This window comes from Varroa jacobsoni, unplaced genomic scaffold (assembly GCF_002532875.2).
Source record: "Varroa jacobsoni isolate VJ856 unplaced genomic scaffold, vjacob_1.0 scaffold_620, whole genome shotgun sequence".
Taxonomy (NCBI): domain Eukaryota; kingdom Metazoa; phylum Arthropoda; class Arachnida; order Mesostigmata; family Varroidae; genus Varroa; species Varroa jacobsoni.
In genome coordinates, this window is record NW_019213522.1 from 132,310 (window position 1) to 145,155 (window position 12,846).

General features: G+C 42.6%; 1 long non-coding RNA gene across 1 annotated transcript; it reads right to left on the reverse strand.

The window, feature by feature from the left end:
• Positions 1–7,037: 7,037 nt before the first annotated feature.
• LOC147753255 (uncharacterized) lies at positions 7,038–10,982 on the reverse strand. The gene is made up of 3 exons (XR_015311758.1): positions 10,689–10,982; positions 9,830–10,339; positions 7,038–8,577 (listed from the first exon to the last, which is right to left on the reverse strand). It is a non-coding gene; the product is annotated as an uncharacterized LOC147753255 (long non-coding RNA).
• Between the last annotated feature and the right edge of the window lie 1,864 nt (positions 10,983–12,846).

Sequence of the window (12,846 nt, forward strand, 5' to 3'; positions counted from 1 at the left end):
CTTGTATCTGCATTGTGTTTCTACATATATCTATTTATTCACCATTCGTGGTCGCTTTCAAGTGTCGCAAACCTTGGACGTATTTCAATAAGGTCTTTCGAATATCCCGGGGGGTATTCAGACTTGAAATACAAAAGGGTAAGGAGGTTTTGCGAAATGTCCTGCTAGCGATTATACTTGAAATATAAAAGAGTGAGGGAGTTTTGCAAGATGTCCTAATGGCAATCATACTTAGTGAGCTGCTACGCCGACTATAAATTTCATGTTAGACAGTTGTGAGTGTGTCTGAAAGAGCACACAGACAGGGTCGACTCAGTTACTTAGCTGGTGGGTATTGGCTGCGCCTGTAAGGCACCGAGCGAAGCCAACACGCGTCCGACGTCCTTACAAAGAGTTCCAAATGACTGAGCCTCTCGCGCTGAGGGTAAATGAAAATTGATGGACATGCCAGCGAAGCAGGCAGAGTATCCAATCTACCCACTGACCAAATCGCCGTTCGTCAAGTAAGTAGCAGCCAGCTGCAGGCCTCAGTCAGGAGCCAAGACAGGAACTTCGAACGGAGTCTGCGGTCAGGGAGACTGAATCCGAATCTTCTCATTTCTTCTCCCTGAGCGTTACGTTCAACTCCGCATTGACTCTGGTATAATTTCTCTGTGTGTAGTCCAACAGTATGAAATCGTCGGCGGCTAACGACAAACAAAAAATGTCTTACTTACTGGAAAATATTGCCTCATTTCTTTCATTGCTCTCACTCCTGGCCAGTGGACCCTCATTCGTTAAATCCGTTTGTGCTATTCGCTGAACCTTCACAGGCGCCTTTCTCCCCAGACTGCTACTAGCTCCTCGTATTCCTATTATTCCCCCTTAACTTCTCCCATCTCTGGACCTATTGCTTAGACCGGGTTCATTAAGCTCCTAGTGCATCTCTTCGCATGTTGGTTTGGAGATAAAATTTTTCTTTCGGAGGACGAACGAAATGTAACTATGGAATGGTGGCCTGCCGCTGCCTTTGCTATTTTGCTGTATGGCCGCCAGGACTGCGTTTGTACGGGTAAGTGGAGCAGAAGCTAAGGCGTACGCAGTCCGAAGACCACTTCAATCTATCTTTTCTGTTTAGACTGTCTGGACAGAGACCGAAAAGACAATACTTACTATATATGAATAGGCTGGCCTCTTCTCCCCGGGGATCTTTGCTTTGTTGGGAGTCTTTGGTAAGCCTGTAAATCATTAAGCGCGATGATCTACTTCATGCACGCGCTATTCGTTTTCCCTACCAGTTGGGACAAGTTTAAAAGTGGGCTAGTTACAGAAAGGTAGTTGAAAATCGCGAAGTGACGACGAATCTAAAATGGAGGAAAAAGTTCTTCATGGATGGGTAGCGCCTAGTCACACAAAGCTAATACGAGCGGACGGGCAGTGGCGCGGAATTGAAGATGCCATCGTCGGAACGAATGGTGACTGAATTTTTATGGTTCACCGGGTGGACGATTTACCGTGTGATCTTTTCCCGGCCACATACCAGGAAAACTCGCCGGCGCCAAAACCAAACAAGAAAGCTTGCGCTGAAAGGCTAGCCATTACCCAGATATACGCGCGTAGAGAATTTGAGTGCCGGATTAATAGTGACTAATAGAAATAGTTTTGATCTATGCAGTTAATATGCGCCTGAGACGACGCGGAAGCCCATCTCGTATTGACTGTCATGTATTTGCAACGTTTTATCGGATCGGCTGAAGAATAATTAGTCGGAGAACTGTGTTGTTAAAAAGATTATATTATTCACGATATAGTTGCCTTCTTACAACGTAGCTATAGCACACAACAAAGTTGTTGCGGTATCAGAATAGGAAGGAATCATCTATATGAGCGTATCTAATGTTTAGGGAATAATCTCTAGACGCAACAAACCATCGCGATGATCTATATCTGATTGCAGTGTTTGATTTTGATCGGCTATACGCACACGCCCTATGCGTGTTTTTGGGGTCTGAATCTGTTTAAGAACATTTACCACTAGTTCGATCCAATCTGTTGTCGAAATAAAACGTAGTAGTGTACATATCGAACGTGCACAGCAAGCTGCTTGAGCTTCCAGCTTGAAGTCTTCGTTCTGTCACACGCTTTTTATTGCCCTTAGAAGCTCAGCAGGTGCCGCGCGCAAATACACAAGTATCGCCGATCCAACGGCGTACGAACGCTTCCAAACAACTAAAGCTCCTAATAGCGACTTAATTTCCGTTAGTAATGCTTGCCTGTACATCCGCTTCTGATGCACTGCTACGATACTCACACCACTCGATCACCAAGCGGAACCCGGATTCTAAGAGCAAACAAATGAGAATAATTTAGGACGATCAGCTGCCAATCGTTGCTGCCTATTTGTCGTCTCTAATCTTTCGTTGTTATGAGTCATGCAAGGACGCTTCATGTTTCCTTGAAGGCACTATTTGTGGATCACCCATAACACGGCTTGAGGGCAGGCGGAGCTACGACCGCAAGGTGTGCATTTTGCTTCTGTAAAGGAACTCTCAAAATTTTCTGTTTTTTTGTCGCTCGTCTTTGTCTCTTTGCCTCTGCCTAAAGTGTTGTTCAGTGTCCTTCGATGTCGCATAGCTCTGTTAGGCTCGTGCCCACGTTTATCGTCTACGAGGGGCTTGTGTTTGTGCAGAGGTCAAAAATACCGTCCCTACAGCAGCAGCAGCAGCAGCAGCCGTTGCAATTCTGCCCAGTGTCACAGCTCGCACACCCAATCAAGTTAACGAGAGCTAGCGTGGGGTGATTAAAGGCTGTCGGTCGACAGCATTGTAGGAAAGAAGACTGTGTACATGTATTCTGTTCCAATTGCTCGGTCCGCCTCTACGTCGTATGCGCAACGCCGAGGACGCTACAAGGACGACGGGCCATCCCTTAACAGACCTTACGTTTTGAGAAGATATACTACTGTATACAAAATCGTTGCAAAATTGGCAGTGATTGTTAAGCGCACCATCTCATTAATCTTCACATCGTCGAAAGTTACATTGAACGGCGACACATGCCGTCTATGATCACTAATAGCTGCATCTGTGATGTACAATATTACCGCAGCAATCATTGTTTGGTTAACAACGTTATGGTCGTTGCATTTATGAAACTGTGATAAAAGTAAATAAGTGCACTTTTTTTTTTTAATTACGTATGTAGAGCTTCTTTTTTGTGAAAAGCGAGGCCGATCCTTTATAGCCTATTAGAGTGTAGTATCTGAGATGATAACTTGCATTGAAGATAAGCAAGTACGTGTCCGTAGACAAGTAAAATGAGGCATGAAGTTTACCGTTTCCTGCTCTTAATTCTACTGTAGTAGAGCGGAAATAACGTGTCACATTCCGAGTTACTAATAAATATTTGGAGTTTTAGACAGTACGACATTGTTCGAAGGGAGGATCGGCGCCTAACCTTTGAAGAACTAGCCTCAGATTGAAAGCGCTGATCAGAATTGCATGAATTCATTCACCCAAATTAGATTATTAATTTCATTAAGTAGCTGCCGTACCTAACGAATAATTGTTTTGGTATGTTCAAGAACGGTTTTGTGTTTGCCGACATAAATATCTACATCGAAATACAAAAGAAAAAACCAACAAATTTTGAAGGACCTGTTCTCGTGAATGAGTATTGAGTTTGAGCGTCGCAGCACTCCTATAAATTAAGACTTTCTGCACGGCCGTGCAGCACGAATACGAAGCTTATGAACAAAACAGTCAACTGGAAATTACCAAGAGTACAGTAGAATCTTTCTACGTTTGCCATCGGTCATCGTAAGTACACCTATCCATATCGGGATCTTTTATTGTGTTTTGTGGATAATAAAGATGTAGGATAATTACAAAAATCATCGTAGCATTTTTCAGTCGCCGGAAAAATCTAAAACGATGACAAGTTTCGTTGGTTTTTGTACGGTTTAATTTCATAGATGTTTAAGTTCGAAATGTTCCTCGTCAATTTAAACGGATAAGGCGTCAGTTAATCGATTAGTAAACGTAGCCAATAAGGGATAAGAGATTCAATCAAAAGATAAGATAGCCAGGAGCAGTCGGCAGCAAGGCGTTAGCAAATGAAACAGGAGTTCGTCCAATTTGTATGACTAGTGGCCTGTAAAACTGGGTTGTCACTGAGGTTTCCACCCCCTTCGCTATAGTTATCCAAGCTTGTACACATGAAGTGTTAACATCTAGTACATATATTTTAGCAGAAGCATCCAACGTATAAATAAAAAAGAGTGTAAAGTGATTTATGTGTCAGCTTTATCATCCTGTTTGGCAAAAGGAACACACGTTTAGAATGTCTGTTGACATGATCTGGTTTTTGTAAGGGTCCAGCGGTTCTGCCTGTATCGATTTCAGCCTCTATATCGCATACAAAATTCAGTGGGCTTTTCATGCACGTTAAGATACATCGGCAACGTTACGATAAAAGTGGCCCATACGTCTTTCGTCTCCCGCACCTTTCCCAGCCCATATTACTGAATCAGGGCATCTAGAAGCGTGACTTCGACCTGCTTACTAGCCTTACTAAATCTATAGTTTATCGGGCCTACATGTCCTACTAAGTCGTGCTAACCCATGGCTACTCACGCAAGCGTCGCTTGTGTTTATGTTGGTTACTTCTTTCGGTATCTTTATACCGAATCCAACCAGTCTAAATACGATTTCTTAAAAGGACGCATTTTATAAGCTGCACGAAGCTTAATCGCGTAGAGGAATTTATGGTCTATAAAGACATGGCAAAACGACATAGTTTTATATTTTCTAATAGAAGTAATAATAATGGCACTATCTGCCTTCTTAAAATAATAGAATAGATCCCTATTATTATCCAGTAGATCAATTGGGTTAACAGGTCTAAAACTAAACCATTGTGGAGAGATTTTTGCAATCTGTAAAAGTTAGGTCTTTCTTTTTTTGCAATCCTATTTTCTGTTTCGTCGAAGGAGACTCATCACTTCTAAATTCAAATCTTTTTAACCTAAAATACTCGGTCATCTTACACTGGACCTAAATCACACAGTAGAGCATATGAAAGGATATCCGTTAGGTGCTTTTGAGTTTTCTATTGGGGGCGGGTCGGGGGGGGGGGTGGCCGTGATCCCTTTGAGGCGACCACGTGTTATCCAACTACGTAAATGCGCAACAAATATTTACTGCTTGATCTAATCATTCCTCTATGCACTTTTCGTGATTAAATATACGTTGCGATAATAGAAGGTGACAAAGTCAATGACGCAAAGTCGTTAATAGGCCCAAAAACCCATATGCTTTTGCATAGTGTGCCTGCTAAGCTCAAATATTGGATTTTCTTGGTCGATGTTCAGAAAGACAAATCATTTTTATTTTTGTTTATTCAGTTTTTATGCGGATACGTTTTGTCTCGAGCACCGTACACAGTTCCTGGCTTAGTAGTAGATTCATTGCCAAAGAACCCGTTAGATAATTCCAATTTACTCTACAGTAGAATTATAACGTTGCTAAATGTTAAACATTACTAAAAACAACACTTTATATATAATTTATTAATAGGAAGCATGCATAGCGAAAGAATGATGATGTTGCGTGTGCCTGCCTTTCTTTCATATAGCCCTGATCCGCAAAAATTGACATCAGAAGCTTGAGAATACGGCGGTAGAATATGCCTAACAATGCTTTTAAGAAGTCATTTTTGCCACCTTAGTTATCATCACACCCCAAATGTTACCCCTAGATAGCATTACATCTATAACACATGTATCAGTATCTGATATAGTGTGAGCGGATAAATTCAATAATTTATATAAAGAATATCGACAATTAATTTTACTTCGTGTTTTTGTTTTAAAAAGTGGATCACACAAGCAGTACTACACTAGCTCATTAACTAACCTATAACGGCCTACGATTTGCTTACAGATACTTTAAAACTGCGAATCAACAAACGATCAGATAAATAAAACGTTTGTGAATGTCTTGAAAGATCGATGAAACCTTATCGTGCCACAACGAGCACACAAATATATGACACGATCAATGCCCCACTCGCAGAATCTGCTCGTTATCTTTAACGAACACTTATAAAGCAGGATCACTCAGCTATCGCTAGCTGTCATACTGCAACGCTACTTATTGCCGGTAAACAAATAGCTAAAATCAATGAGGTGACGATAGTCCTTCCCAAACCCTATCACTGGTGCGGTAGCCTTTATTCGAATAAAAGACGTCCCATAATGGCTCTTCAATCGTTTGGAACAAGTAGTCGGCTGCTAGTACTGGACGGAAAATACGTGTCTATGTATTTCCATCCGTTATATGTGCACCAATATTCGGATACACATTTTCGAATACGTCACACTTTGCAATTTGATAAAAAAAAACCGTTCCAAAAGCTGCTCCGTCAGCATAATTTTCAGATAGATACGACGGTAGCAGATAACCGGCACCAGTCGGGATCGCAGGCAATAGCAACCAGACGGAGCTTTTTCGATAATGATCTTCTTCAGGAACAATGGGAAACTGAAGATATAAAACATTCATTGCGCTGACGCTGTACAGGCAGCAATGACGTCATGACGGAGGCTGATGTTGCGGGTAGCCGTTACGGGCTCACTTAAGCTGAAACGACTTTCGCTACGTTTCATCGGAATCGTCCGCACACGTGAGCCGATGGGCAAAGTGGCAGCGGTGTTGCTTTGGTTTTGGTCTACCTACCTGGGAAGGCGCAAAAGCCTGAGGCATCTGGCGCCATATGAAACGTCGCAGCGCACCGGGAGAGTTTGCGTAGGACACGAAACCGCTGTAGAAAGGTTCGCCCAGCTAGTGGAACTATTTCTGCCACTACGATTTTTGCTACTGCAGCTGCTGCTGGTCGTCGTGAAACGGAATTTCAAAAAGCTTTCTAAAAGCGGGTATGTCATTGCCGCTGCGCAGAATTCTACTGGCTTTCGAAACGTAATCATCACTTACCTCGAACTCCACTTTCGTATGCAACAGTGCCGTCGTTTTCATCTTGCCCTCTCGCTCTCCGTCTGTCTCTCGGTCGGTCGGTCGAATTCTCCAAACGGCCTTGTAGATTGCGACCCACTTACAAGGCAGACAGTTTGCAAATAGGCTTGCATACACAAAGGCGATGGGAACAATAACGTTCCACGGAGGGAAATATAGATGAGGGCAGCAAGCGGCCACACGTATGTCGGCGCGTAGGAGAGCGGCCAGGAGACCCATCACAAGAACATGAACAAAAGGAGAACACGGTTGTCGTTGTCTTTTTTCTATGATTTTTCTTCTACTCGAATTATTTTTTAATTTGATATATCTTATTGGCTTGGATTATTGTGGCGTATTGGGTGTACAGATCGATGCTATGATTTAGTTAAATACTTTGGGTGGATAGTACCTAATCCATGGCTGTTTATGCCTCCCCCAGCTAAAGCGTATATAGCAATGCAATAAACGATGCTTTTAAATAATGGCTCAGCTGTTTTTGCCGGAATGGAAGGAATGTGGAAACGAACTTCAAAATTAGTACTAAAAAGGGAATATACAAAGACAGCCGGGTCGTATACACAGTTATCATCTAAAGTTACTGATGAATTGCGAACTGCATTTTACTTCTCCTCTATTTTTGTTATTCAAATAAGCTTAGCCCACCTATTCGACCTATCATTTACCTTCTGATAAAACATCAAAACTGTCCGTTAGCGGTCGGATAGCATTCATTTCGTGAAACAATGGTGCGTTTTGGCAATTTTAAGTACGTGTTATGATTATTACTATTAAGTTGTCAAAAGGTAAACAACTGGTTCTATGTTAATAAACTCTTGAAAAAACTCTCTAAACAAAATCTCTTACAGGAGATTGGGCGCCTTTTTCAGAGCCAGTTAAGGCTAACGAACTTCCTGAACCGTCACAAAAAGCTCGGCAACAATCCAGCACCTACTGCGGGGTTCAGAGGTTGCAGTACTACAATTCTACAATCATAAGACAATTCCAAGAATTTTGGCTAGTGAGAGTAAAAAATGTCCAAATTAACACTTATTTTCATAATTTTTTAATGTTTACCAATTCACCTAATTTATAAGAAAACAAGCGTAGACACACTTTGCTTCGCGCGGAGGACATTTTCATCAAGGGTTGTATTAAGCATATAATTCGGAATATTTATTTAACCTCAGTGTTTAAATTCACGTACAGCGGAAAGTCAACGATCTAGAAAACTAATTAACAAGCTATCTTTATAAAAAAAAAAAAAAAAAAAGCTGAAAAGCAGCCAGTCGCAATAATTTACGTTATAAAAGCAGGGCGAATTGCTCTCCTGTCATCCTTCTTGGGCCTTCTGAGCATAAACCAAACTTTGTTAGTTATATGATTGTTCTGCGCGATGACTACTTCAAGCCGTTGCATACTAGGACATCCTTTTATTATTAACAAATATCCCATAAGCTTCAAACTCGCAGAGAGCTTCCTGGACGTCGGGCACTATTGCATTCTGCTCAATGGCGCCGACTTAGAACATTGTTTTTCTCGTTCATTGTACACCGATACTGTCGATTCGCGGCGACCCGCGTTGCGGCTTTAAACGAACGTCAATCAAGAGAAAGTAACCGGACCGGTTAGTTCTTAATGTTCATAAAAGATTCTATGCCATCAGGACACGAATGAACAAAAGTGGCGAGTGGCTAGCCGAGGCCTGTCAATTACAGAAGAATAGATATCTTCACAAGAAAGAAGGAATTCTTGAATGGGGTTAAAGTTTTCAGAGGGAAACGAAGTCTTATGAAGCGAGCTCCTGGGCGCATTACCTATACCCAGATGTCTCACGATCAACGGCAGCAAAAGCATAGATAACATACGCGACTTGTTTATAGGGCAAACTAGCATTCAGAGAAAGCATGGAAAAGACCTGTTGCAACGTTCCTCTACGCCTTCGACTATATACATGTATATATATATATGAATATATATATATATATGCATGTATAACACAAATCACTGAAGGGTGAATGTATGTTTATGATTGAGAATAAAAGTGTATCTTTAGTGTATTACAACTCAACAACATTTTATCAATTTGTAGTAGAACCATCGATACCTACAATATGTCTACTAAGCGAAAAAGCGGGTTTGGTTGAGTGAAAATAATTAGCACACGTTAAACATCCTATTAAATCGTTTCAAACATGTTAATTAGGTAATAACAGGTTGTTCCTAAGGGGCTTGGCCCAATCCTCTACTGTAAAAGGCTATGGCTGGCCCTAAGGCAGAAGCGTCATCACATTTTTGAAAAGCGAGGAAAAGACAGAGTAAGTAATTTTCACTTTTCCGGTTTTTAAAGACATTTTTTTATCCGTTCCCAACGCCTGTTAGAAAAATCAATGGTAGGGGCTCGGGTCCGTTTAAAGCTATGATAATGGACAGAATATAAGGGACCCGAAGTGTGTCGTATTCTGCTATGATGTGCTAACTGAATAGCCCGGTTCCATAGCAGGACGGCTAATCCTGAATTAGACTGATGTGAAATGTCGCATCACATTTAGGGAAGCCGCAGCTGCGTCTGCGAAACATTGTGTATCTTCATGTACGTACCTGTAGCCACTGTGTTAGTCCGAGATCAGGACAAGTTGGCACAATTGGCCATTCTTTTATCTCGTCTAGTGATTTATCGTAAGAAAACTGTACAATCTGTACTAAAATGGACTATTTACAAGTAAAGAGTTACTAGTGATTAGGGATTAACTAAATTAGCTTGTAAATAATGTAAATGTAGCTATTAATTTAAAGCGGCTTAATACTAGCTTAAAGACTAAAGCGGCTCAGATACTCACATAATATTTTACCTGTTGTGAGAAGCGAAAACGGGAAGTGTTCGAACGCTATGTCTCTTCAGAACAACACTTCACAAGCGAGACACGTTTCTTTTCAATTTGCTAGAATGCCCGCAGCCGCGCGAATGTTCCCATCTAAAAGCTATAAGCCAGCTCGTTGTTTACGCCCTCTTCAACGTCTATCTGTTTTCTGATTAAGAAAAACATTTGCATAGAGCTTGAAAATTGATCGAAATTGAAGATTCTACGCCTTGCACATGGTCCATTCTACAGCTCGGTTCTGTTATCTTCTTATTGTTCAATTTTCTTTTAGATGTATCCTATTAAGTTAAAATGCTTCCGTTACAGGGAACGTAGTGAATACCTCGCGTTAACTATTGAGCATTTCACCTGTTTTTGCACAAAGGAACATCATTATAAGGGCACGTTGATTTTGTTCCATACAAGTGCCGCTTTCCCCTTCACCGTTCCGCATCCAGATAAGCTCCCTCCTTCATCAGCCAGGACCGTCTGTAATTACGTTTAAAATTTATCATACGCCGACAACAATATCTTCTTAACAGCAACATCATCATGCCAATACCCGCGGTTGCGTAGGTAACCTATACACTACCACCCGATCCCCGCAATAACACTAGCAACAAGTAATGAAACCGTCGGCAAGAGAAAAAAAAAACGACGTTTTATCGAGAACAACTACCGATATGGCTATTCGAACCTCGATAGGGTATTAACATTACATTAAGTGTACGTTGAAAATAAGGACGACGACATATGACTACAAAGTGGCAAAATTTCATAGTTCGAAATGCATTATTCACTAGCTGCTTCACTGGTTACACTATTCGCTGAACTGTACCTGGTACGGATCTTTTAATTTGGTTTCAGATCTGCGAAGATTCCAAGCGTAACTGTCGGCCGATATTCGCTTTACTCACTGTTTTTTCAGTGCTATCAGCAATGGCGAGAGGAGCAGTAAAAGTAGCGCCTGCAGAAGCAGCTAGCAGAACCAAACCCCGAATGCACCTATTATGATGAGGCAGTGACAAGGAACAATGCAACCAAAAAAAAATAGTTCAGAGAGTAGGAACACAGAAGGGTACCCTCTGATCCCTCCATCACTGCGAAAACCGCTGAAGAGGCAGACGAACGGGGTAACAGTGGTAGCAAATCGACATCACTCGGGTCTGTGGCTGTTGACCACTGGAATCCCTTGCCAGCTTGATCGTTGAAAATGGCACTTTGTGATGGCCAGTCGGCCTTCTCAAACAGCCACCTGTCTTGCCTTCCCCCCGTCCCTCCTTATCGCACTTCTTGTTGGGTATCTCGGGATCTTGTGAGGCTTTGAAGGAGCAACAGCCAACATTCTCTTCATTTAAACCCCCTCCACTTTTGGTGCGTTTAGCTAAATACCGCTGGTTTTGTAACTCTTGTTCGCTCTGATTCTGCATGCTCTCTAACAATTATGTCCTTTCTAACGATGCTCCTACAAGCAAGCCACTAGCAAAGTTAAGAATGGAACATGAAACAGGCTAGCATCTTCTTACTTCGCGCTGGACGCACATCCACTATCGACTTCAAGACAAGGGATCGTTACTCAGCCATGTATCATTGGTTACCTCAACAAAAGCAGCATCATTAAGGAAGTTGAACTATAATATACGCTCTTCTGTGAGATCGAGTTGCTCTTCCCACATTAGGATGCGGGAAAAGGTACCGGGGACAGGTCAAAGGGTGAGCGGAAGTGGATGCTGCATGTCCCAACCCTTGCCGCTATCGCAGCTGCTACCGCGGTCAGCTGTATCCTCCCCTGCTATGTGTTCTGCTCGGTATCTATGCAAATGTTACATGTCTTTACCTTCCCGCTCCTCTGTTGACTATTGGTCTTTCTTGTCCGTGCAACTACCGGTGGACTTTAATTAGACTTCTCAACCACCCGAACGTCACTCTCCACAAGCTGCTGATTGCAAGGCGAGAGAGAGGAAGTGGACTCTTGTCTACATCGCCAAGCTTTCCCTCGGCTTCGGGCCCTCGGAGCTACTCCTAAATCTCTCACCTAACGTATAGCACTCGAACGTATAACGGGTACAGCGCACTCAACAGAGTTATACACGGAGCAACTAAGAGTCCGGCCCGACTCCTAATTTAACCTGATCTCCTCTTGCCCTGCCGCGTATAGGCCGACGCGTGCCTACCAATCAACTTGCTTTTTCACCCATCAGGAATAAGCAGCCTTGAAAGCCACGAATACCTACAATGACAATGATGATGCTAATGTTTACGCAGCTGTAGCACTTTTTTGTCAAGAAAGACATTATGTTTGATTCAGGGGCGGACTATGGAGGAGAGCTGAAAAGGGTAACGAAGTGCAGGCCATACATTCATGTAACAAAAAACCGAAAAGGCAAAGGAGGCTAGTAGCGGCCAAAACGGGGAACGAGCGAAACTGAGGTCAACCAAAGCACGCACATAAGCAGAAGCTTGGCGTAGGCTGGCAAGTGGGCGACGTTCACATAGTGTTAGAGGGCGACAAAGGGGATTTTCGAGTAACGGGAGTCTTTTATAGCCGGCGTTTTGCTGCACTGGGCTGACTAGAGCTGGGTTTCTCGAAAGACGAAAGGGTGATAGAAGGAACTTACTTGTAGGCGGAATGAAATATTCGCTCGCAGAAGCAAAGGGGCTGATGCTACGGCGCTACCGGTAGCAGAAACGCTGTTTGAGATCGTAGATGCCGTTGCTGTGGGCTGATTTGGTTCACAGGTTCTCCATTACATAACTCGGTTTCGTCAAAGACCGAGTTGAATGGCCATTTTATTTGCGAATCAGTACGGTTACGGCATTGAGCAATAAGGCAGTGTCGAAACAAGTCGTAGACTGAAGATTGACGGCCTGTCCTCAGTAAGGACATACATACTAATATCTAGTGTAAACAGTACGCAGTTGTTCGTAACAGCGGCTGTGCCAAAAGACATGTGGCTTTGACGATGTAGTGTGACTTGCTGCTAATGTATGAAGCG